The sequence below is a fragment of the Apodemus sylvaticus genome, chromosome 9 (assembly GCF_947179515.1).
Source record: "Apodemus sylvaticus chromosome 9, mApoSyl1.1, whole genome shotgun sequence".
In the NCBI taxonomy this organism is placed as follows: domain Eukaryota; kingdom Metazoa; phylum Chordata; class Mammalia; order Rodentia; family Muridae; genus Apodemus; species Apodemus sylvaticus.
Window position 1 is genome coordinate 65,699,889 of NC_067480.1, and position 27,584 is coordinate 65,727,472.

At 43.6% G+C, this 27,584-nt stretch overlaps 1 pseudogene; it reads right to left on the bottom strand.

Annotated features, from left to right (window-relative positions):
- Positions 1-16,235: 16,235 nt before the first annotated feature.
- On the bottom strand, positions 16,236-26,950 carry LOC127691914 (myb-binding protein 1A-like; annotated as a pseudogene).
- Positions 26,951-27,584: the final 634 nt, after the last annotated feature.

Below are 27,584 nucleotides of genomic sequence, written 5' to 3' on the forward strand. Positions count from 1 at the left end.
GTAACTACTTTTGTCATACATAAGTATACCTAAAGACTGAGCTACATCTTTAGATGTACTCAGAGAGCATCAGCCCTGAAGCTCTTACCATGTGTAAAATACTTTGAATGTAAAAGATAGAATATCTAATGCCAGTATTGGTGCCCTTTTCAGCACTCACATTTATTTCATAGTCTACATCTTAGACATCTGGATTTTACATCATAACATTATTTTGGGTTGAGGAGGTAGCTCAGTAGTAGAGTACTTGCTAGCACGCACAGGACACCAATGATTCAATTCTTAGTGACCCCCACAATCCTCCACCACCACTACCACCACCCAAGCCCAAACCAAAACAACCTGGTTTGTCTTTGGATCACCTCTTTTGGAGGGACATCAACCTCCTTCTCTTCCAGTCACATGACCTAACCGCTCTGTGGGCTGTGGGTCATAGGCTGATTCAGTTTGTTTTCTAAGGGATTACAATATACAGACTAATGCCCCTTAGCACTGTGCACATCCTCACCCTGGGAAACTAGGACTTTTCTTACAAGGTAGGAGAGACTGCAAAGCTGTGTGAGACTCTTCATCCAGAGGAAACTATTGTCTACACATTTATTGCTGCTACAGAAGAATACCAAATCCAGGCAGTGTGTAGTAAACAGAAATGTATCGGCAGCTCTGGAGCCTGGGAATTCCAAGAATAGGGTTCTGATATCTTGTAACCTTCATACGGTATCACCTGGACTAATATGGAAGAGAAGAGATAGCCCACTTACAAAGGCTCCCAATTCCACAGTTTTTGACAGGACATTACTAAATACTCTAGGCTGGCCTCAAGCTCCAGTGTGCTGAGCTTACAGGCATGGGCTGCCATGTCTGGCACAATAAAGTACTTCCAAATAAAAGTGTTAGACTTGCCCATGATAAGGAGTCCTTATGGTTGAACGTTCTCTTAAAGGCTTCCTCTGCCTCCCTCCTGCAGATATGTATGCATTTGAGTCACTTGTGTGTGTGTCTGTGAGTGCTTATGTATATCCTGATGTGCATGCCTGTGTGTGTACCCATACAGGTGGAGGCCAAAGTACTTTGGATCATGCCCACATTATTTATTTATTTATTTATTTATTTATTTATTTATTTATTTAATTTATTTATTTATAAGGCTCGATCGATCAATCTCTTACTGGCCTGGAGCTTCCTGTTTGCTTTTTAAAATGAGTATTATAGGGATTGAACTCAGGTTCCTCTGCTTGCAGGACAATCACACTACCTCCTGAGCCATCTCCCTAGCTCCTTGGTCTCACTATATTAGCAGTTACATTTCAAAAAGAAATATCTTTAAATTGTAGCAAATACCCTGGATAGCCCAGATAAAGTCAATGTAGTTACATGTCATTATAATGGCATGTCAAGAGGTAGGGAAGGAGAAAGGAAAGGAGGAAAGAGAGAGACAGACAGGAGTCAGAGAAATAGAGAGAGATGAGAGACAGACAGAGACACAGAGACACACAGAGAGAAAGACACACACACACACACACACACACACAGAGAGAAAGAGAGAGAGAGAGAGAGAGAGAGAGAGAGAGAGAGAGAGAGAGAGAGAGAGAGGATTAGAGTGATGGTGTGATGTATCTTAGTTATGGTTTTACTGCTGTGAACAGACACCAAGTCTACAGCATCATATAACTGGGGCTGGCCAATCTTGTGAGAACCAGACTAACTTCTGGACCCTTCATTAACTCTATGCTAATAGTGTTAGAACTGAACTACAGGACACAGTTGGACTTAGAGAATCCCCTGGTATAGAATTCCCACATACATTTGGTTACCAGAGTGTTTGGGAAGACAAAGAAGTATCAATCTGTTATTCTGCAGGTAGGTTCTCATTGTCCCCACCCCACCCTATGCTTCACCTGTCAATCTCTGGTAAGTTACTGCTAGTAGTAAGTCTGGGTGTGGTTACTGCTGGCGGGAGAATTAAAATATGCTGTGTTTACTCCATCTGCCAGAACTGGAGACTGCTTTGCTTTAAAATTAGACATCAGAAGAGTGGAAGACAATGAAGTCAAGAGGAAAGACAAGTGAGATGTAAGGTCTTGGCCAGATTCTGTAGCTAACTGGTACATATTACAGACAGAGACCTCAGAAGTATGTAAATAAGCTTCTAGTCATAATTAGTTTACTTTCTGCACTAAAAACTTTAGTTTGGGTATGGAGATGTAGCTCAATTAGAAAAGGTCTTACCTGGTGTCTATGAGGCCCTGGATTCCATCCCCAGGACTGAATAAATTGTACATGATGGCACATGTCTGTAGTGCCAGCACCTGGAGGGGGAGGGTGTCACAGAGGCAGGAGGTTCATGTTTTCAGATTCTCCTCATTTATATAGGGAGTTCAAGGCCATCCTGGACTAGAGACCCAGTCTCAAACATCAACATTACCAAAAATAGCAACAAAAAAATCAATTTTAATATATTTTATAAATCACATATCAACATGAGATGAATTGACCTGACAGAATCTTGAGCTTGGACTTTCTATCTTCTAGAATTTTGAAAAATATGTATATTCTCTCTGTGTGTGCATGTGTGCATGTATGCATGCATATGTGCATACATGAGTGTGTGTGTGTGCATGTGCTCTTCCTTCACAAACTCATGTCATCATAGTGTTCTGCCTCTAAATACTCCAGGAGTGACCAGAGATAGACTGCCATGATTCTGAAACCATGAGTCAAAATGATTTTTTCACTTTAAGTTGCTATGTCATGAGTTTTGTCACAGCAATGAACATGCAACAAGATATTTAGAATTAACTTCCTTGGGTTTGTAGGAAAGTTCAATTGCCTTAAATTCACAATATTTGGTTTGAGATAACATGTTTTTGACTTAGAACAGATTGTGATGGTTATTCATATCTCTTAACATCAATGGTCTCAATTCCCCAGTTTAAACACACACACACACACACACACACACACACACACACACTAACAGAATGAATGCAAAACTAGGATCCATCCTGCTGCTGCATCCAATAAATACACCTTAACATCAAGGATAGATATCACCTCTAAGTGAAAGGATGGAGAAAAAAAATACTCCAAGTTGAAGTGAAATCTCGAGGATTCTTTGGAAAGTCCGTTGTGTCAGATGGTGCTTTGCTGGGGCAAACACACAAAGGAGTGTTTTCCTGAAGTGGACACAAGTGAAAGGATGTTTTACTAAAGCAGACATGTGAAGGAACATTTCACTAAAGTGGACACAGATGAAAGGCTAAGGCAGACTCATGAAGGGATGTTTGACTGAAGCAGACACAGGTAAAAGAATGTTTTGTTGGAGCAGGGATGTGAAAGGATGTGTATTAAAGGATTCTTCATTAACACACATGTGTGGGTCTAACTTACATTGTGTAGTTGAGCTGCATTTTCTGGGACTCCATAGAGAGAAGCACACCAAAAACTTCTGGTGGTGTGCTATGATTTCTTGCTGCTTCAGGGGAATTGGGCAGATTGGCAGAATGATGTCAACAGATACAGACTCACGTAGAGTTTTGCTAAGACAAACTCATGTGCTGAGACAAGGTGCATGGTAAGACAAGACCCTTAGAAGACAAGTGATGTTTGGAGAGAGTATAAATAGGACAATAAGACTCAATGAACTGTGAGAGGGGCTTGGATTGCTTGTAAAGCGAAGCTGTGCAATGCTTCTTGGTCTTGCATCTTTTCTGATCTTCTCTTTGGAGAGAGTCAGGGAGACAGAGAGGGAGAGGGAGAGAGGGGAAGAGAGGGAAAGGGAGAGGAGAAGAGGGAGAGAGGAAGGAGAAGGGGGAGAGGGAGAGGGGGAGAAGGAGGGGGAGATGGGGAAGAGGGAGATGGAGGGGTAGAAGGAGTGGGAGAGGGAGAGGGGGAGAGGGAGGGAGAGATGGGGGAGAGAGAGAGGAAGAGGGGGAGAGGGAGGGAGAGATGGGAGAGGGAGGGGAAGGGGAGAAGGAGGGGGAGTAGAGAGGGAGAGGGCAGAGAGAGGGAGAGGGGGAGATACAGCAGAGAACTTCTGTTTTCCTTGCTGGTCCAAATCCCTCCTACTGACTCATGCTGATGCTGAGGTCTGGCTGCCCTTACTAGGCTATGGCACCATTGTGGATTCATGTGTACTATCCTGACTCTACTGAACTAGTCTGCTGGTGTATTTGTAAAGTATTTGCAATTAGATCAAGCTGCTGCTGCTGACCTGTGAACTAAACTAAACTGCTGATTTGCAATTAGATCAAGCTGCTGCTGCTGACCTGTGAACTAAACTAAACTGCAAATAAGATTTGCTCCAATTTCTAAACAAGTCCACTTTCCCTGTATCCTTTTTTCCCCTACCATTTATGGTGGGTGATGGGCTAGAAGGTATGTTAAAGCATTTAAAACCATCATTAAAAGTAGTCTTTAAAAAAATTAAAACTAGCTCTCTCTTGCTCTCTCTTTCTCTCTCTCTCTCTCTCTTTCTCTCTCTCTTTCTCTCTCTCTCTTTCTCTCTCTCTCCCACTAACTCCCATCCCCTACTCTGAATAAACTCTATTCTATACCAAAAAAAAAATTAAAACTACACCAAGTAAATGGTTGAAAAGACAAGCTAGTATAGTCATTCGACTTCAAATCAAAACTAATCAGACAGGGAAGGATGCTACATACTCATCAAAAGAAAAATCTAGCAAGATGACATTTTAATTCTTACCATCTATACCTCAAACACAAGGGCACCTAAGTTTGTAAAACAGACAAAACCCCAAAATGTAACAAAACATGACTATAGCTTAAACCACATATTGATCCTCACACACAGATATATTGAAGCTGATAGAAGAGAAATTGAGAATAGCTTTGAATGCGTTGACATAGGAGATGACTTCCTGAACAGGATACTGCTAGTACAGGCACTAAACTGAAATTTGTGTAAGGCAAAGGACACCATCAGTAGAACATTATGGCAGCCTCTAGAATGAGAAATGGTTTTTACCAACTATATAACAATACAGGACAAATATGCAAAATATATAAAGAACTCAAGAAGTTAGATATAAAAAATCAAATAATACAATTAAAACCAGGTATAGATCTAACAGAGAGTTCTCAGTTGAGGACTGCGAAACTCTTAATGAAATGTTTGACATCCGTAGGCACCAGGGGAATGCAAATAAAAACTACTTTGAGATTTCATCCTACACCTGTCAGAATGGCTAATATGAAAAAATAATTGACAGCTCATCCTGGTGAAGATGTGGAATAAAGGGAACACCTATCATTTGCTGATGGATCAACGGAAGAGGGGTTGAACAGGAGGTCAAATGAGGAGGGTAGAGGGAGTTTAAGGAAGGAATATGTGGGAGAAACAGCTAAAATTAAGAGGCATTTGAAGGGTAGTATGGAAACCTAATACAGTAGAAACTTCCTAAATATATATATATAATATATATATATTATATATATATATATACACACACACATATGTGTGTGTGTGTGTGTGTGTGTGTGTATGAAGGTGATCTTAACAAAATTGCCAAATAATGGGAGGACAGAGCGCCAACTGCCATTTCTCATTACCCAGTGGAGCTTCCAGTGCCTGGATTGGATTATATTTAAGTGAGTTGTTTGCCAAAGGAGTCTGATGGGAATCTTCAAACAAACCAGTCTGTTGCCAGGACACTTAATGGTTTTCTACAAACTGACAGCAAAGCTCTGCTGCTGAAGATAATGCCAACAGAACTCACCGAGCACGGAGAAGCTGAGCCAGTGCCTACACAGAGCCTTCACTCCTATGTCATGGGGTCTTTAGCACAGGAAGGTAGGTCCTCGGTATGTTACCAAAAGAGAAGCATTAAGTCCAAGCCAGTGACAAACTCTTAGATCTACAATGGTGTCGAGATGTAATTAGGGCAATAGTGGACCAAGCCTGTGGAGGTAGCCAACCCACGTTGGTTACCTGATTTTATTTAAGGCCCCATCTGTAAGATGGAACCATACCTCACACTGCTCACATAAAATGATTAACTGCTTTCTCTGGCTTCTGTAAACTTGCTTATTGCTGTGTGCAGGGGGAGTGAGGCAGATTCTCATGTAGCTGTAAACTTTGCAGAAGTGATTGTAATTTTCCCCTTTAAAAGTCTTTGCTTCACCCAGTTCTGGGTGACATATCTTTGAATTGAGTTAGCGACTACACCCCTGCTAGCAGTTTTAATAAATTTGACTAATAATAATCTGAATTAAGTCTGGTGGTACTCTCTCCCTAATAGTCTTGAACTCCACAACGATCTTATTATATTCGTTGTTATTATATCTGATTACTATCTCAGAATACTGCTGTTGTTCTTTAAATGAGAGACAGAAAGGGAGTAGAACTGAATGGGAGGAAAGGTGGGGAGGAACTGGGAGTAGAGGTACAGGAAACCATAATTAGGATATACTATATGAGAAAAGAATCTATTTTCACACACAAAAAAGGCACAGATCATACCTGCCTGCAAATCACCAGGTCATATTAGTCTAACCTATGATATCATACCCAGTGTGGAGCATTCCATTTAAAAACAGCATTTGTAGCTATACCCCCCTTCTACGTAACTCTATCCGTGCTTTTTGTTACTGGCAATATTGTGAGAAAGTGAGGTACTGTCTCCATTGCTCCTGTCTCCTTCCTACACATAATGATTTATGAAGAAGCCAATAACTGAACCATCCCTGCTTTCATAATATTTCTCTCTTCCCTGGACCCTCCTGAGTCTCCACTGTCAGGTAACGGCTTTCTAGAAGGTATAGTCTTGGTTATTCCTTGACATGCATGCCCTGTAGACAACTGACTAAGTTTTGCCCAAGGCACATAGGCACCACAGTTCTCAAAGGAAGCTGCTTGCCAATCACATCTTCTTTCCTCTTCCTTCAGGCTACAGTGCAGCTGTGTGTGTGTGGAGGGGGGAGTAGTCAGCAAACTTCAACAAGGAAAATGGGGAGAAGTGAAACAGTTGGCAGAAGCCTGTGATCCCCAGGAAGAGAGCCACCTTCCCAACAAATCTGCCCAGCAGTTCCAGATGGCTGGCAGAGACTTAAGTAAACAGTCCCCTTGGTTGATATTCTAGGGTCTGTTAGAAAAGTGTATTCTACAGCCTACTAGGTCTAACACCTAGTCCCCACACATTGAACTCCTATTGTATAACTATTATGAACTCTTCTAGATTCTACCTGGACATAAAAACTGAATTCAGTATACTAGGTCTAACACCTAGTCACTACACATTGAACTCCTATTATATAACTATTATGGACTCTTCTAGATTCTACCTGGACATAAAAACTGAATTCAGTATACTTTTTCTTCTGGAGGACTCCAAACGAGAGAAAGGCAAGTTTGAATGGAAGGAAATGGGAGGATCCTTAGCATCCCATCATTGTTGGTTGTGGCTTCTCTAACAAAATAACCTTGTCTAGGTGGCTTATGAACAACCACAGAAGCAAAAACCATTCATTCATTTCCTGCAACATTCTCCATCTTATTCATCCTGACTTAGTGTTACCCTTTTCCTGTTCTCCACCACCCATGCCCATTTGATTAAGTAAGACTACACTTCTGGCCTTTCCCGGAAGAGAGTCATACCTCAACCAGCTTGTGCACATTTCTCCAGTCATGGTTATTAGTTAAGGGTTGCAACCAAGGTTCATGTCTGTTCCAGAAAGCCATTTATTCTTGCTTGCTAGTCTTAACCTGAGAGTCAAGTGACAAGGGGACCCGAAACCATGCAGAAGACAGTCAGAAGAGGAACTCAACCCCGCTGTCACCAGGGTCTCTGCAACTAAGCTTTGCAGTTACAGGAGACAATGAGTTTCCCCATGTGACACTTTTGGTCAGGTTTTCTGGCACTTGTGACCCAAATCCCACTGATGCCTGAAAGTCAGGATCTGCACTAAAGGTGAGCTCTTTCTACTTGTTAGAGGAGGAGGTGTAACTCCTCTGTTTTCATAATTTTACTGCTTGACAGAAAATCTCCAATATTCCTGATTAAAAAATTAACATGGAAAACACAAGTTGCTTCTCAACCTCATTGACACATCCCCCCCACCCCCCCGCCACTGTTTTTTCCAGACAGACTGTCACATCTTGCTTGGCAACTGGGACCTCAGTCTCAGGTCTCAGCTTGTGTGTTTTTAGCAGTAGCATTGATGGTTCTCTTGTGTTCTTTTAAATGCCTAATCTAATTCTGTACTTCTAAGTCTAAATATAGGACACAACCAGAGAGATTTCAATCTCCAGAGCAAAACACCTGACCTGGAGAATTTAATATTCCTATATCATTGGAAAGATAACTCAATATCATCTTACACCTCTTTTTCAACAAAACATTGATTTATTATATTTATACAGATATTGTGATCAAAGTTGGATTAGATTAAGCTCTAAGTTATAACAATAACTTCTGAGCTTGTGAATTAGACTAGAAGAGCTGGTTGTACATTTTCATCAATTCTACTGAATGTTTTTATTTTGAAACAAATTATTTTACTGAAGGCTTTGGATAACACACACACACACACACACACACACACACACACACACGTATAGGCACATGCACCTCATTCTTCTGTATGCTTTTCTCCCTCCTGCTGCCTCCTTGGATGAAGGAGAGAGAACAAATGTGTCAGGACTCTGTGAGGCTGACTGTGGAGGTGTGAACGCGGGGGCATGTGTTTTAGACAGCAGCTGGCGGGGTGTGGGAGGAGAGGTCCAAAGAGCACGGATGTGTGTCAGAACCCAGAGGCTGCTCAGAGCTCTGCATAATGACTTTCTTTTTTTATACCAGTTTTCAATTAAAGCTGTGGATTTCAGCATATCTCTCTCTCTCTCTCTCTCTCTCTCTCTCTCTCTCTCTCTCTGTGTGTGTGTGTGTGTGTGTGTGTGTGTGTGTGTGTGTGTGTGTACACACTATTATAACTCTTAAATTAACACAGAGCACAACTCAAGGAAAAAGAGGCATACATTTTTAAGATGGGTTGCACAGACCTTACTGGGAAATGTCATCTGTCATCCTTAAAATGTAACTTGACATTTTATAATTCTGTTACCATTCTCTATTATGTTCATATTAAAAAACATTTACATCTTTTTTTCACATATTGAAACTGGAGCTGCCTCCAACAGCCTTTTATGCATACATGCAGGGACCCTCGCTGCCCCTAGTGTTCAAGCAGTTCATTGTCATTGACTTGAATTGTGAGGCTGTAGATTTTGCAAAGACGAATTTAATGAAAACAATAAAAAACATTTGTGTGGCTGTTTTTCATTTGTAAATCACCTCGGGCACATGGGTAAGAAGTACTGCTGTTGAGTGCTCCTTCCAGTGCTGAGAGCAAGCCTAGCACAGCGTTCTGAGCAAACTGTTAGTCACCTAAGGCTGCCTTCTTGTGTACACCCAGGTCATTTGATGATGTCATCTCCAAGTCACAAATACAACAGGAAGGGTGAGATGAACCGTTATGATTTTATCCAATTTTTTTCCATTCTTGGGTTTATTTGTAGAAAATGCACAGCACTAGTTCCTTACAACCCGACTCCCAGCATCGCATGGCTCTGTCTTCATCTTGGCAGGCAGGAGCCTTTGCTCTGAGACCCTTTGGGGGGTGGGTCTGAGTGCCCTTGGGAGCCTGGACTGGCTGGCATGTGGGGCTGGGCTTTGGTTTGAGCACTCTTTGACTGTGCCTGCAGCCCTTCATGGAATGGGTGCGGCACTTTCTCAGCGTGGGAGAGTCTGCAGGCAGGTCCTGGTTACCAAGGTTACAGGTGACTCTTTGGGACCTTGGGTTTAACATCGTTTGAATGGACAGAGGCCTTGACACCTTCATCCTTCGCTTGCATCTTCAGACCCCTTTTGCTGTGCTGTTCAATCTTCAGACATGTAGAATTTAGCTCCCAGCAATCCACACGGTGTGATGGGTTTCTTTTCCAGTTGTGGTGAGGTGGACCTTCGGACTGCTCTCTGTCTGGCCTGTAACCTGAAGCCTTGGAAGTGCCTGGGACTGGGCAAAGAAAAGCCCAGTGCTACATGGGAAAGAAACTCTTGCCCTATTATTCTTCTTAATCCTGTAGAATAAACTTTGCATATCATCAGGAATCAGAATGACTGAAACCATCCATGAAAGTTGTCATTATGTTTTCACAGTTTTGGTGGCTTTGAAATGCAAAGGCTACAAAATAACACGATGCAGCTTGCTTTGCTAAGAAAAGGAGTTTTGTTTATACCATTCTAAACCCTCCATTTCCAAAACAGTATTGCTCAGAAACAGGGTCTTAAAATTCGATAAATAACAAAGCACCCAAATAAAGGGATGTATAAAACCTCCTGGGAAACAGTAAGGCTTTACCAAGAAGGTGATAATTGAGCAGACCTGTATGATGAACTACAGTTAGTCACACAGAGAATGAGGAGAATACATCAGGCAGAGTCAAAGGTACAGTAGCAGATGGCAAGTCATGTCTCAACATCCACCCTTCTTCCTTTTCAAGAAAAAAATATGCTGGGTCCAAGACTGGTCAGATCAGGTTTGGTCTCCTGGATGGCTAATTGAAGGCAACTGTGGTCCTTAGACAATGAGACTAAAGTACCATCCATGTCTTTAGACAGAGGAGGTGAGTTCTTTCTCCTTCCCAGGACTGGATTAAAGAAGCAGTTTTAGCTTTCCAAACAACTGTGTTGAAGACGCAGCCAAGTTCTTTCGCGGTGATTACAGTATCATGTGAAAGGCAGGAGAACAGAGGGGAGCAATGTTAAGCAGATGATGTTGAAACTTCTCAGCCTCTCTGAAGATCAAAAACCTATAAAATCAAAATATAGTTTTCAGTACGGTCAAACCAAGATCACTGTCATAAAAAAAAAAAAGTTAAAGAAGAAGCAAAAGGGGAAGACGCCATGAGATGATGGCTGAGAGGCCACCTCTGTGAGAGCCACTGAGGGAAAGGCAGAATAAGGGAGAATACACCAGCACTGATACATACAACAAATACATAGATTCTAAAAATAAGATGGAGGAGTAGGCAAAGTGCATCACAGACACGCGCATGTCCTATGAATGCATGCACATTCACGCACACATAAATACCACACATACATATCCCACAAATACTACACACACCACACAAACAGAGACACATGCCCCACACCCATACCATATATACTCACATACCACATACACCATGCACAGACACACACCACACACATACTGCACACACTATACATATCACACACAAATGCAAATACAACACACCATATACCCATAGACAAACACAGGTACACACATCCCACATACACACACATCCCACACACCATACTCACACACACACATTCACACATATACACATACCACAAGAAAGGATAAAAAATGGGCTCTTTTCCAAAGAAATGAAGGAAGACCTTTGGAAATCTACAAAGAAGTGACAGGGTGCTTGAAGGGAACAGGAGAAAGACACTGGATGACGCAGAGAGATTGTCCAGGCACCCTGAGTGCTGTGCACAGTTCCCTGCAGAGACGGGAACAGCAACTGCTCTCAAAGTTTGTTTTCTCCTTGTTGAGTGGCACTGGGGACTGAGCCTTCTCGAATAAACTGCCAGGTAAAGAAGAGAGCCCCAAGCTGGAAGAGAAATTCTAACTAGCAGATGGGCAGACAGCAACTCACACACTCAAGTAACACGGGAAAGGAAGGTAACGCGATTTCTCCAAAGGAAAGTACTTCTAAACTACTAAACCCCAAGATAAGAAATAGGTGATGATTCCAGGGGAAGATCTCAAAAGTCTCCTAGTAAAAATAATCAATTAGCAGAAAAGAGATCCAGATACAAGCAGTAAATACTGTGCAGGACCTGGAGAAAGGAGTAAGAGGTTAGCCAGTCAAATGAATGATAAAATCAAAGATATGGACAAAAAAAAAAATCAGCGATCTGAAAAAGTGACAAAACAAAACAAAAAAATCCCAATAGAAAGGCTGTCCATGAAAAACAGAGTCAATCAGTCAGGCACAGTGGTATAATGCCTGTTGTTTGAAGATCTCAGAAAGTGGAGGCAGGAGGATCAGTTCAAGGTTAACTTAGGCTACATAACAAGTTTGAAGCTACCCTGTGCTATGTGACCCTGTTTCAAAAAGAAACAAAAAAGAAAAAAAAAGAAAACTTAGTAGAAAGCATCAGCCACAGATCCCATCAAGCAGATGGAAAATTATCACAGGTTGGAGTGCAAAATTATCAGGACCCTATGTTACCCTAATAATGAGAAGGTCAGTCAGCATGAGGACACTGCACTATGGACCACTGGTAGAAATCAAGACACCCAACCTAAGCACTCACAGGGCAGAAGCAGCTGAGACCAGCACTAAGGCAGAGAGAGAGAGAGAGAGAGAGAGAGAGAGAGAGAGAGAGAGAGAGAGAGAGAGAGAGAGAGAGACAGAGAGAGACAGAGAGAGACAGAGAGAGACAGAGAGAGACAGAGACAGAGAGACAGAGAGACAAAGAGACAGAGAGACAGAGACAGAGAGACAGAGAGAGAGACAGAGAGACAGAGAGAGAGACAGAGAGAGACAGAGAGAGACAGAGAAAGACAGAAAGACAGAGAAAGACAGAGAGAGCACTCAGGAAAATGACAGCAGAAACCCTCTAGGCCTTTAGATCATCTCCAAACAAGAGGCACTAATGACCCAAACAGACACCAGGGAAGAACCTCTATGACATTATAGTCAAGATATCACTGATACAAGATAAACAATACTGAAGGCACAAGAAAACACCAGCTACTCACACTCAAAGGCAGAAAATCAGAATAGCATCAGCTCTGTCAGCATCAGTTCCCAAAGCCAGAGAAGCCTGGAGTGATGTGTTTTGAGTCCTGTTAGACTGTTATATTCAGAAAATCTGTTTGTTTAATTAATGGGGGAAATAAGGATATTTCAAGAAAAGCACAAACTCAAGAAGTTTTTAATCACTAATCCAGGACACTTGAAAAAATATACACTGAGTAGGAGGACCATATTAACCACAAGGGCACAAAAATGTTTAACTCAAGAAAGGACTAGGTGAACCCAGGAGAGCTAGGAGGGAATCACCAGCTTAGCATAGAAGGCAGAAGACAGGATGCTAACATGGAGAAAGAGAAGGACAAACTGAGGAATTGATCAGTAGCATTTCCAGTCCACAAGCTCAGCCATCTACTGTTTCCGTGGGTCAGTAAAGAAGCCCAGACTGGCTGAATGAGTTAAAAACTCCCGGTTGTCTCCAAGACATGCACCTCACTGGTGAAAAATGTGAAAATTGAAAGACAAAGAGCGGGGAACAGTGTATCAAAAGAAGGAGAGCAGCCTCACGCAGGACGCCATATCTGACATACCGGATGAAGTTGACTTAAAATAACTTAGTAAGAAAAGACAAGGCTGCTATGTGTTCATAAAAACAAGTCTATCAAGAAAATGTAACCATAAATTTGTATGTGCCAGAAGTGGTGGCTTTCAGTTTCCTATTTAAAATAAACGAAACAAACAAACACTAATGGGCTGTGCATGGTCACTGACTGCACAGAGAGAGGATGCTTGCAGGGTCTGTTCTTGTCCTTGTCTAGCCCTAAAGCCTTCCTAAGCTTCCTCCTTCCTGCCTGTTAGACTCTCCTGCTACTTCTCCCATGACACAGTGTCAGAAGGAAGCGTAAGCCTGAATTCCAGGACCACTGAACTGAGCACAGTTCCCAGACAATGGCTTCTTCTTCAGGAAGCCTCCTGTCTCTACCTCCTCAGCACTGTTGCATCGCTGTGACATGCTGTTGCATTGCTTCTGTCAGTGCCCTCTGTGATGGTCTTGAGGAGTGTCAAGGTTTTTGTCTGTAAAAATGGGGTCTGGAGAGAGTCCCTTTCCTTTAGTATCTGAACATACTGAGATGAAGAAGAAGGGTGAGGAAGGAACAGATTTGTAATTGTTCCTCCTTGAGGGATTCTCCATGAAGAGTTTTACTTCTGTTGTGATCTGAGGTTGGCCCCAGGGGCAGAATATTTTCTTCTAGCCTGTGGGAAGCGGAAAGACCTTGGGCCTGAACACCACAGTGTACAATTGGTAGGTTCATGGAAGCTGCTCTCACACAGACTCCTGCTGTCCCATTTCCCACTGTATCCTCCCCAAGCTCCCACAAATCTTAATACATCATAACATCAGTCAGGAGCCAATAAAATGATAGTGGGCGATGTCAACAACTTCTTATTTAATGCAAAGTAAAAATAAACAAATGAACCTTAGAGTAAACCACACTTAGGGCAAATGTGTTCAGAGATACAGAGATTCTATTCAACAAACATAGAATACGCCTCCTTCTCAGCAGTCCATGGGATATCCTCTGAAACAGACTAAATTAACCAAGCCTTAGCAAAGACAAAAAAAATCAAAACCGACTTTATATCACCAGTTTGTAGGACAATAATATGGAAATCAATACAAACAAACAAACAAACAAAAAACCAGAAAGCATATAAACCTTGGTCATTGAAGAAATCAGAGAAAACATTTTAAGGCTCCCTAGGATCAAATGAAAATGGAAACAGAATTTACAGCATCGTTAAGCCACAACTGAAGCATTTCTAAGGGTTTATAGCTATGGATATGTGCATTAAAGAATCAGATGAAGTTCCCATGTGCTCCAGTCCTGCTGTATCTAGAAGGCCTTGATTTCTGCTATATTCTTTCCTTCTCTTCCACGGGGTTTTCTAAGCCCTAAAGGGAGAAACTTGATCAAGACATTCCATTTAGGACTGAGTGTTCCAAGGTCTCTCACTCGCTGTGTAATGTCTGGATGTGGGTCTCTGTGTTTGTCCCGTCTGCTGCAGGAGAACCCTGCTCTGATGGTGGCTGGGCAAGGCACTGCTCTATGAGTATAATCAGTGTCATTGTATGTCTACGTTCTAGTAGCAGAACAGTAGAAATACATTCCCCCCCAGGCCTCTCTGGCTTATCTTGCTTCTAGTTCTTGGCCAAGCAAGCAGCATTGGGTATGGATTTCATTTTGTGGAGTGGCTCTGAAGTCATATCAGTTATTGATTGGTTACTCCCACAAGCTTTGTTCCACTATTGCCCTAGCATATCTTGAAGGAGGGAAGATTGCAGATCAAAGATTTGTGAGAGAAACAACTTATGGAAGGGTTTATTGGAGTCAGTCTGAGAAGGATGTGGTGGCACAATTGTAAAGCATCTGGTCTTTACTCTACACAAGGCTTTCCTCCTTTTTGCCCTCATCCTAACCAGCATTGAGGAGTGTGTCAGAATAGTTTGAATCCCAGCTATAGTGTGGGCAAAGTAAAAAAACAAGCTAACCTGACTAAAACTAAGACTTCAGGATACATTTACCTGCTAGATGTGGCTGCGGTCTCTTCAGCTAGTTCCCACACAACAATGCCCCTTTCCATACCATGACGAAAATACTGCACTATATCATTTTAGAGAATTCAAAGATAATAATTAAACACAACTTTCTCTCATCTATTAATATTAGAAACTGTCACCAGCAACATTTAGGACACAAACATTCAATCAAAAATAAAGATAACCTAGCAGAATAATATTGTTTGGCATTTCTAAGTCTGCTCAATTCTTTCTCAGGGTTTTCCCTTTTCATGTCAGATCTACGGTATTTGAGATCAATCTCATATATTTGGTAAAAAAAAGACATCCACTTGTTTTCTATTAATGTGTCCTGTGATTTCTGGTCTCTACAGTTAGTCCAAATCATTAGCCCTCTGAAGTACATAGGGTTGTCTGCATCTGGATCCACTTCATCTATGTTCCCCATGGAAACCTGGCAATGAAGCAGTTGCACAACAAGGGCTTATTCACTGATTTAAGAATAGTGGGAGGGCCAGAGTAGAATGCAAATAAGCAAATGCAAGGCCCTAGATTTGAGGGCCTGAGCACAAGTGCACACACACACATACACACACACACACACACACACACACACACATACCACACACCAGTACTGGCTAGCAGAGTGAACTTGACAGAAACACATCTATCATTATCTTAGATATTTTGTCAAGAATTAATGTTTGGACAAAGACCACTATAAAAGCCCAAATCAATATGCAGAATTGTGGAGCCCAGTCCCAAAAGATACATCTATTTTTTTCATATATCACAGCTTGTTTATTAAATATTGAAAAAATAGGAGTCCCTAGGGCCGCTGATGGCAGGGAAACAGACCATGCACACTCAAGGCGTCCGCGCTCTCCTCCTGACCGCTCTCCTTCTCTTGACGGCTCTCTGTAACAGGCTGGGGCTCCTGCTCACCAGAGACAGCCATGCTCTTCTCTTTGGCAGCCCACACTGGGGGGATTTCTTATGACCTCCTTTGTGCGGAGAGCCTTCTGGGGATGCTCTTTTGCTTTCAGGCCCTATGGGGGACACAGGAGTGGCTCCATTCACCTGTGACAGCTTCTATTTTTTCTTCTGCAGTTTTGGGGTCTTGGCAGGGGTGCTGGGGTTTAGGGTGGGGTTATTGGGAGCTGGACTCTTGGCCATAGTTATCCCATTCATCTGGGATGGGGTGCTGGCCTTTGCCCCTTCCTGTTCTCCGTGCCTGTGCTGGGGGGCTGGTCTTCACCAGTGGCAGCAGGCATGGAAGCCTCTGTCACTACATCCTGCTGTGATGTAGCATTCTTTCCTGGTGTGAGGCCCTGAGATTTAAGTTTGTTTCTCTTCTTGGTCTCTGGCAAGAATCCCTTTTTCTTCTGCTTTGTGTTAATGTGGCTCTGGGTATAGCTAGGAATATCCTTGGCATTCTTCTTTCCTGACTCTGGACGCTGGACTCCTAGCATCCTCGTGACCTGCCAGTAGAGATCATAGAGGCGATTGGAGTCAGACGAGTGATTCCCCTGCTGCAGGCTTTGCTGCAGCCTCTGTTGCTTGCTGTGAAGTATGCCCAAGAGAGCAGTGAAGTCCACAGACAGCTTCTCGTGATTGACTGTCCTGAAGAGAGTGTTCAGCAGCTCCAAGATGGATTACTCCCTCTGGTGCTCCCTCTTGCTCTGTCCCTCCCCAAGAGTCTGTAGGGTCTTGGCAGCCTTTCCCAAGAGTTGGGTAATCAGTTGCTCCCACTCAGGATCTTCAAAATATACTCTCAGCTCCTGTGCAGACAGGGTCTTCTGGAGCAGTAGGCATGCTTGGGCCTGATGGCAGGACCGAGATGGGCCAGCCGTGTGCTGGGACAGGATGGGAAGCAGGTTCTTACAGATCACCGGCTATCAGGAGAAGAGGCTGAGGAACATGGGGACTGTGAGTGGGCTGTTATGCTTGGTCAGAAGAGATTTCAATAATGCCGAATACACCCAGGTCACAAAGTTCAAGTCTAACCAACTAGCAGTCTGGTCCTCTGAGTCCTTGGGCTGAGGGTTGGTGTCAGCTCCCTGTAACTTCTGACCATCTTGGTGCCTCTTAGTGGTGTTGCCCTGGAGGATTCACAGCAGGTACAGAGGGGCATTGAAGTAGTAAAGGGTGACAGAGGAATCAGCCTGATGGCCAGCCTACTGCACAAGTCTCTCCACATGGGCATGCAGAGCCTGTGCAGAGGGCTCCACTGCGTGACAGTAATCATGGGCATAACACAGATGGTGCATGGCGATGTGGGTGGTCTTGTTTAGGAGGTCCTGCTCCCGCTTGGTGGACCCTCTGCTGTGCATGCATGCTGTGCTGGATGACACTTAGCAGGGGCTCAAGGAGTTCCAGGATCAGGGGGTGCTCAGGCTGCTGGGTCACCAGCACCTCTAACAGGTCTAGTGCCCCGATCTGGAAGTCTCGTCGGAACTTCTTCTTCTGCAGCTTGACGGAAGCCTGGGTCCTTATCACGGTCCTCCTCTTCACGTTCTTCCCCATCCTCACTATCCACGTCTCTCTCTGAGTTCTTATTGTCCTCACTATCTGAATCTTCATCCCCTCTGCACTTCAGCTGCTCCTCAGTGTCATCAGTAACCAGCACGTTGTCATCCTCATCCTCATTTGTCTCGGGGTTGAGCACAGCCAGGATCAGCTGCAGACTACGTGGAGTAAGGTGGGCACAGATATGACCAACTACACTCCAGACCACCTGGCGCATCAAGTTGCTGCACCAGGTTGAGCCAGCAAGGTCAGCAAGATCTCCACCGTCACCTCTACCCACACGGGCTCCTGGGAAGCTTTGGCTCTAGAGCGTGATCGGTGGGGATTCTGCTCCATGCTTTTCTTGATGCAAGTCTGAATGTCTCCTAGGACCTCGCAGCTTTCTGCAGGGGACCAGAAGCAGCAGGTGCTGGAAGACCCTGGTCTCTGAGGAGCAGGCCTCTAGTTCCTTCAGAGTATTTATCATCTGGTCCCAGGCCTGATGCTGCTGCGTTGCTATGTTGCAGTTATGGTTCAACAGCATGTCTGCTGACTGCACCAGGCAGTTAAGTCCAGGGCTTCTCGTTTTCAGCCAGGTCTAGTGTCTGCCTGAACTTCACACTGAGGGTCTGCAGTAGGCTGTAGAAGGCACTGATGATGACCCCATGGTTGGGTTTGTCCAAACGGAGGGAGAATACTGCTTTGTCTCTGGGATCGGGGGAGCAGCCTTCTTTGTCATAAAGAAGGCATGGAACTGTTACCGACTGCGTGGGGGTCTGCCTCGGGGGAACCAGGGTTCCTTGGTCCAGGAAGACACAGGTACGTCAGAAACATGACAAACTGACATGACCACAGAAGTGGTTTAAAATCTGAGTGTATTTCTTGGGTATCTCTCAAAGTCCAGTCAAGTTAACATCTCAAATTAAGCATCAGATACATTTGTAAAAGGCTAGCTAGGCTTTCTCGGGCAATACAGGGTGTTTACCCAAAGTCCAGGGCCCATGTGGCTAAACTGCTTCTTCATCTCTTCTCGATGTCACGCCGGCTCAGGAGCTTTAGAAGGATGGTTTTCGTGCCTAGTCTCCTGGCTTTCTCGTGCCTAGCCTCCTGGTGAAAATGGCGACATTGTAGAACTTGAGAAGCTGTCTTTTAAGAGTCCTTTTGCCTAGTCTGCCGGTTGCATTCTTCTCTGTTCCATGCTTGGGGCCATAGTAGGCCCTGGGCGATCAGCTAGCAGTCTCTAGCCTCCAGCCTGGTAAAGCTAACTGGCTGTAGCTTGATGAATTAACTAACTCATTCTTCTTCTGAGTCTTTTTCTCTGAGTAGAGAGAATCTATTGCCTCTCTGTAAATCAAAAGTATCTACTGTCTCTCTGTCTGCTTCTCTGACATTCTCTCTCTCTCTCTCTCTGTGTGTGTGTGTGTGTGTGTGTGTGTGTGTGTGTGTGTGACTCAATTTAGTCTCTCTGAGTTAGTAAATGTAAACTGTATCCTGAACCCCTGAATCACACCTGGTTAAGCTAAGAAAAGTTGTTTTCCTTAAGGGCTCTCTGCATGAGGCCTGTAACACAAAAGGCCAATTCCTTATAAAGCTTCCCTTGCTATTCAGGTGGGCCTGAGATAGCCTGTCTGCAAGCAAAATCACGAGTCAACAGGCAGAACTAGATTAACTTGTGGGGGGAGGTAGCTAGGGACCAACTCAAATGTAAATTCTACCTTGCTCAAATACTCATCTTTCTGGCAGGGACCTCATAAGATTTTTCAGAGGTAAATATCCTTAGTCTGGGCTATTGTTTGGAAACTATTTGCCCTGAAAGGTAGTAGACTAGAACCTGTGACTGGAATTTCTGTAATACCTTTTTTACCATAATAACATAAATGGTTGGAGCAAAGCAAAGTAGAATTTTTTGTTATATAATGGATTTTAACATATCAATATTTGCTTGGTTAGGCCATGTCTCAGCTATAAGGAAATAGGAGAGTTTAAGAAATTGCCAAGTGAGATTTATCTGCTTCTAAATATACAGGGAGGTCCATTATTCCCAGGAGACATTTTTTTTTACACCTCTGTCTGTAAAATATTATGTCTACGGACTTTCACTGGGCCGCCATGGCATGGAACAAGCAAAACCGGGCCATTTGCTCAACCACAGCATCATCCTTCTCCAGGTGCAGACGATCCACAAGGCCGACCAGGCGGTGGATGATCCACTTCCGGAGGTGGTTGGCAGTGCTGAAGCCAACCAAGGAGTCCAGGTCAGGCTGCAGGAACATGTCCCGCAACCAGGCCACATAGCCCCACGGGGCTTCAGTATTTAAAAACTGCATGATACGCCAGAAGGTAGGCATGACAGGGAGACCTTGATTGGTGGTGGTTGTAAAGGCCACCATCAAAATAAACTGCTGCTTAGGGTCATCCTGGCACCCCTCTAGGAAGGTACCCACAGATGTACTTATCTCTGGGATGAACTTGAATAGGTTCAAGGGTTTAGAAACAACTATGTTTTCCCCCAAAAGGTGGATCAAGTCTCCTTGCATCACCAACTGCAAGTGCTCTTCTGACAGAAGCAGCAGAGAAGCACCCAGTAGGAGGAAACACATGAAGATGGATGTCCAGGATGGATTCTACAGCAGCCCCTTCTCTAAAACTGCCTTCCAGAACAGTTCAAATTTGTTCTTCTTAAGTGCCAGGCAGAGCAGGTCCAGAGCCACATCAGGAAGTTATGCTCCTTCTTTAAGGAGTTGGTGGCCACCTTCAGTAAGCTCACCAGACTGGGAATATTGTCTTCTGAGAATAGGTCAATCAGTGACTCGAGCTTTGTTGGCGCCCTCTGCTGAGCCAAGAGGAAGAGCTCCGCGTCCTTGGGAGAACTGAGGCTCACTTTCATGTCACCCTTGAGGACCCTTGGCAGGATCTCCTGGAACACAGACTCTGAGACCTCGGGAAGGATGTCCACTGGAGCCTTTATTGGCTGCCCTGTAAGTGGTTGTGGTGATGGGACAGGATCTTCAGCAATCTCATGGACTTCACCAGGGCCTCTTCGTCCTTCGCTAGGCCACCTGACTGAAAGAGGGCTAGCACTCCAAACAGGTTTGCAACAGGTTTTGCAGGTCATCATTGCCTTGTTCACTGCTTGCAAAGACTGTAGTTTTCTTGTATCTGACTCAGGATGTCACACAACAGGATGTCTTCACAAGACTGTAACAGCTGTGCCAGCACCAGACTGTAGCAGGGCCTAGCAGCTTCTCAGTCCACCCCAAGCCCAGTGATTAGGCACTTCAGGGCATATTTCATCTCCAAATCTCTCAACTCCAACAACTTCTCTGTGGCCTGGAGCCCTGTTTCCTGCTCTGGCTTCTCAGATGTCCCACAAGTTCAAGGACGCACGACTGTGCTCCAATAGGTTGCTCTGGTCACCTTGCGGCACTTCTGTGGGTGATGCAGGCTTAGCTTTCATGGGGCTCTTCATCTCCTGAACCAAACACGTGGACTCACAACACAGTCACTTCCAGGTCAGGTCGGTGCATGTGCACTCAGATACATCTATGAAACACTTCCAGACTTAAGACTCATTGAGCTTTTCAGAAGAGGGATGTGCCTGGGGCCAGCCCCAGCTAGGGATTCTTCTTTCTTATCTGTTCTTCTGGAAGGGGGATGGGGAGGAAGAGCATTAGCAGGGGATAAGAGATATTTAGGGTTGCTGTATAATAAGTCTAAGTTACTATGCTACTGTAGCTGACCTGCCTTCTGTGATCCTCTGAGGCCAGAGACTGCTGTTTCTGGCACTTAGCACATCTTCCTCAAACCACAAAAGATTAAACCTTTGTACTATCTCAGCAGGAGCTATTCTGCTCTAACTTTCAGCCTGCTAGGGGGAAGTCGCAGGAAGAAAATGGGACATTAGAGAAGTGGTTCTAAAGTTTATTACTAAGTTGTAAAAAGTTTCCTATGAAAACTATCTGAGGGGAAAAGCTGAAAGATCCTAAGTGGAGAAAGGGATAAATTCTAAGTGGGGAAAGGTTTAATGCTAGTCTAAATGAGGAAAGGCAAAAAATTCTAGTCTAAGTGGGAAAAAGGAAAAAAATTCTCTCTTTCTCATCTTTTTGTCCTCGGTACTTATACATCTTTCAGAATACATGATCACATGTTACGAAGTTCATCATAAATTCTCACAAAAGCTCAAATCATAAATTGAAATAGAAGTTTACCACAGAGAATGCTTACATGCATATCCACTAGGAGTAATTATCTAGCTAAACGTCCATCACCTGTCTCAGCGCCACAGGTTCAGTGAAGGTTTAAAAACCATAACTAAGTTTTTAGCGAAGTTTTGTAAAGATAAGTCCAGTCAATATTTTATCTTCTATCATAGCACCTATAATCATTAGTTCCCTTTTTATGACCTTTGGTTAATTGTTTTACAACCTCTTGGAATGTGCTCTGAGTAGGAGAAAGTCTGGTTACCATCAAAGAGCAATTAACTAGTGACACTTGAGAGATTGGCAGAGTTCTCATTGCAGTTTTGCCTATCAGAAAAGGACCTAATAGCAGTCCCACTATAAAAAAAGCTTAATAATCATAGATATAATTTTAGGAATTCTTATAGGATCATCATTAAAATTTAAGTCACCTATTTGTCTACATAGCATCAGTGTAAGATGTAACATCTTCGTGGATCTGCAGAAATCTGCTCCAAAGGGGTGTGCTATTACTTATTGATTGTTATATATGTTTAATAATTACAGGAAAAGCATATAAAGAACAGGGATCTTTCCTGAAGCGAATCTCTTACAACCTTGCTTAATAAGGGCTCACCAGTCACAGATTATATAATAATCCAAAGCAGGCCATTTCAGGATGATGACCTGGTAGTATATTAACTTGTCCCATTATGGCTCCTAACAGGGACGGAAAAATTGTAAGAGCCAGAGAATCAAGAAACTTTGCTCTGAGATTGTGTCTCCGTTTGACATGAGAAGCTATACCCATAAAGTCTCACCAGCCTAGCTACCCTAATGTGATCTGAACAAAGATGACAACAATAAACTTGCTAAACTGGGCAGGGAAAAGTGTACTGGATTCACTCAGCGTAGGCTGGCCCTATGCTGAGGATCACAGACAACCGGGCAAAGCTGGTGTGACCCTCCCCAGGGAGCAACACACCAATCGGTTGTCCAGTGCTAAATACACATACGAGTAACATTATATGGTTTCAACAGGTTGTATTTAGGAATGTATAGGTATATACAAATACATATATTTATGCAATCACAATTGATGAAAAAAAAAGGGCCTCGAATTTGGAGGAGAATGGAAGGGGGTACATGAGTGGGTTTGGAGAAAGGAAAGTGAATGAAGAGCTGTAGAAATTAAAATACAATCCCAAAAATAAAAGAAAAAAGAATTAATACTTGGCTACAGACAATTAAAACACAAATAGTCTTAAACAAATTAGGCTTATATTATTCAAACCCATGAAAGGTGGTTCAAAATGTAAGGTGTGGTCTGAGCCCCAGGCGTGAGCATGATCCTCAGCTTCCCTGCCGCCCTGGCAGTGAGAGCCTTGTCTCATGCTCTCCAGTGAGCTGCTGCAGAGTTACCCACCCGTGCATTTCTCTTCAGCCACGAGCAAGTGGCAGGCAGACAGAGAAGGGCGCCGACCCACTGACTTTGCTCATATCCCAAGAAGATGCACCATCCCAAGCACACATCGACAGGAACTGGAGCGCAGCCTTCCTGCCCACCTGGGAAGTGAAGGAGATGAAGTGGGGGAGAGAATGCCTTTGTTTGCAAAAGGTGGGAATATGGCTGCTAATACACAGTCCTGAAATAAGAACGAACACAGAGCCTCAGAGCTGGGGTTACAGGCATGCACAGCACAGCTGACAAAGACTGCATGCCAGAAACCTGATGGACACGTCTGTACAGAGTCCACCTTCCCACTGGCACAAGAAATCTCCACGTGTGCTTATTTGTTAGAAAGGAAGGGCCTTTGTAATGTGACTGGGCTTCAACATCAGTGAAGTTTTGATTTGTTATTTTTTAAAGTTTTTAAATTTTCTACTTCCTGTGTACAAACAGATGTTTAATCAATTGGTACTATTGTAGCAAGTATACAGAGCCAGAGCTGGATGATTTATCAATCAAATTTCAAAGCATTTTATTTGTAAAGATCAGACAAATTTAGTTACTAACATACCCCTTATACTTTATATTGTGTAGGATCATCACATCTGTACTATAAATGAAGCATAATACTTCTTTCTCTCAGTTCCCATGCAGAGGTCCCTAATCCCCTGCCAGTTACCCCAACTTCAAGCCAAGCTATGACCTAGAAAGCAGTTTTGGGAGCTTTTTTTAGGGCAAGCTCTCTCAACAAGTTATCAATCTGTCATTTTCCAGCTTAACACATAAGCTCATGATCTGCTCAGGACTAGAAGTCTATAAATCACATCTGTCAGGAGTGCCAGTGGTTTCTGCTAGCGTCTGCCATTGGAAGGTTGAAAGGAAACAGAAACATTTCTACTTCCCAATTCAGCTGTAGCCATCAGGCACACAGCACCGTGCAGACTCCAGCAGCCTAGACAGCAGAGGGATCTACTAGTGGATTAGGGACAAACCCAGATGGGACAATTTTGACAATTCCGGTCCCAACAGTGGAAGCACCCAGAGCTTCTCAGTGACAAGATCAGGCTGATGGGAGGAGCCTACGAGCATCAGCTCTGCAATCTTTGTCTTTCACACATTCTCCTCTTACTTAGTCTCCCAACACCCTTATAAACAAATAGTTCCAGGCACTGAACCATTACTGCTTGAAATACCCCATTGTCTTTTCTGTTTGTACTGACTTAATTCTGGATACTATACTGACTAGTTAAAGGGGATTTTGAGGATTTTTCTTTTCTTTTTTTTTTTAATTAGATATATTCTTTATTTACATTTCAAATGTTGTCCCCTTTCCTGGTCCCCCCCCCCCCCCTGAAAATCCCTTAATCCATCTCCCCTCCTCCTGTTCCCCAATCAACCCACTCCTGCTTCCCTGTCCTGGTATTCCCCTACACTGCTGCACGGAGCCTTCCTAGGACCAAGCGCCTCTTCTCTCTTTGATGTCCAACAAGGCCATCCTCTGCTGCCTGTGTGTCTGGAGCCATGGGTAACTCCATGTGTACTTTTTGGTAGATGGTTTAGTCCCTGGGAGCTCTGGGGGTACTGGGTGGCTCATATCATTGTTCCTCCTATGGGGCTACAAACCCCTTACGCTCCTTGGGTCCTTTCTCTAGCTCCTCCATTGGGGATCCTATGCTCAGTTCAATGCCTGGCTGAGAGTGTCCCCCTCTGTATTTGTCATGCACTATCAGAGCCTCCCAGGTGACAGCTATGTCTGGTTCCAGTCAGCAAGCACTTGTTGTCATCCACAATAGTGTCTGGGTTTTGTAACTGTATATGGAATGCATTCCTAGGTGGGGCAGTCTCTGGATGGTCTTTCTCTCAGATTCCACTACACACTTTGTCTCTGTATCTCCTCCTGTGGGTATTTTGTTCCCCCTTCTAAGAAGGACCAGAGTATCCATACTTTGTGGGTTTTTTTCCCTTGAATTTCATTTGATCTGAGAATTCATGAAATTCTTAGGCAAATATCATCCTGAGTGAGGTAACCCAATCACAAAAGAACACACATGGTATGCACTCACTGATAAGTAGATATTAGCTCAGAAGCTTGGAATACCCAAGGATTTTTCTTTTTCTCAAAGACTCTAGCACTTCCTAGGATAGGGATGCGTAGGAGGAGTTCAAGCGGTCATGACCCATGGGAGCATGTAAATGGGTGCCTCTTCCCATTATCCTCTGTTTCCCAATAAACTCACTGAGGCACAGTAGGTGAGAGAGAAAAAAAGCAAGCAGTAGCAAAGAGCTTGCATAGATCCACTGAGGGGACCTTAAAGCTATTGGCAACTCTTGATTATCTAGAAGGGGATTGTGGTACTCACTGTTATCTAGAGTAATAGACCCACTAGAATGAATCTGTATCAACAAAGGGACCTTATTAGATTGGTTTTTACACTATATGCACATAGCTCAATAATGCATTCTTATGGACACTCTCTGGAAAAGCTGGAAGTCCAGTAGTTCTTTAGTCTCTAAAGCCAAATGCTTTATCAGTTCCATTCTGATGCTGAAGGCTAAGAGGTTTACTGGAAAGCTATGATCCACAGTGGGAAGCCAAATCAGCCCACTTCTATTATCAGTAAGTATGGCAGCAAAGGCAGCAACAGGGTAGATGCATTGGCCAGAAGCAGATGGTGGTGGGCAGGCATAAAGCAGCAATCTTTCTGCTTTTCCCTCAGACATCTTAGATCTAGGCTGCCCTCTCTGAGGGAGGTCTCTTCCCTTAGTTAATCCTTTTAGGAAAGATGCCTAGGGATGTGTCTCTTGGTTGCTGTCAGAACACAGTTGATAAGATTAGACATCACAAGGACTCCTTCTTCAAAATTTACCTTAATATAAGAAAAAAAAAAACCCAAAACAAATAAAACCCCCAAAACAACCAAAGAAACAGTCTGCCTCCTGTATTCCTAACCTTTTCTGTTTGCAGCTTTACCTGTTACCTTCAATATATACGTCCTTTCAGTGCTACTTTACTTCCTAGTATTGACATTAGTAACCTTTCACCCCTATAGTATCACCAAACAGCATGTTTAACATTTATCTTGACACCTAACCGGAATTATAGAGATCTCTAGAGCTACAGAATAAAAATGAAAAACGGAAAAAAAAGAAAAAAAAAACCCAAAAGAACAAAAAACCCTATCTCTTCTCAACTTACCACTAATTGAGTTAGTAATATGTTTTTATTTTATTTTATTTTTTATTAGTTATTTTATTGATTTAGATTTCAAATGATATCCCCTTTCCTGGTTTCCCATCCACAACCCCCCCCACTTCAGCCCCCCTCCACTTTGCCACTCCTGCCTCACACTGCTCTAGCATCTCCTCACAATGGGATCGCAAGCCTCCACAAGACGAAGGGCCTCTCCTCCCATTGATGCCAGATTGTAGGGTTGCTGGGCCCACATCTGCTCCACTGCTGGGCGCAGCCACCCGGGGAGGCAGAAAGCAGGGAATTTGACTGTGCTTATCCCACCACAACAATTTATTACTCTCATAGCTGAAAATGAATGCATAAAACCATACCCACTTCTCAGGGTGGGCCTGATATTATATACCTTTGCAGGGAGGAATGTCTAGGAAGGAAAGTTTATTGGCTAGGCCTTCTGGGCCTCTACGTACCTCATTCGCATTGAGAACTCTGTCTTGAGCCTATGTGACCACAGGTCGCATCTCTTTTCCTATTGTCTTGGTTTGAGATGTTAGGGATGCCTTATCTATATGTGGAAGGGCTTGGGATGTTACACTTATGTGTCTATCTCTATGGGGGAGGGCAGGGCTTTGGCTACTTGACAGGGGCCTGGAGAAGATCCTACAGTCCCTTCAAGGTCTCCAGGGCTTCAAGCCTTCAGTTCAACCTTACAAGGCTTCCTCTTATGTTCTACAAACCTGTACCAGATAAGGTTATTCTTTGCTACATATGTAGCTGGAGCCATGGATCCCTCCATGTATACTCTTTGATTGGTGGTTTAGGCCCTGGGAGCTCTGGGTGGTTTGGTTGGTTGATCTTCTTGTTCTTCTTGTGGAGTTGTAATCCCCTTC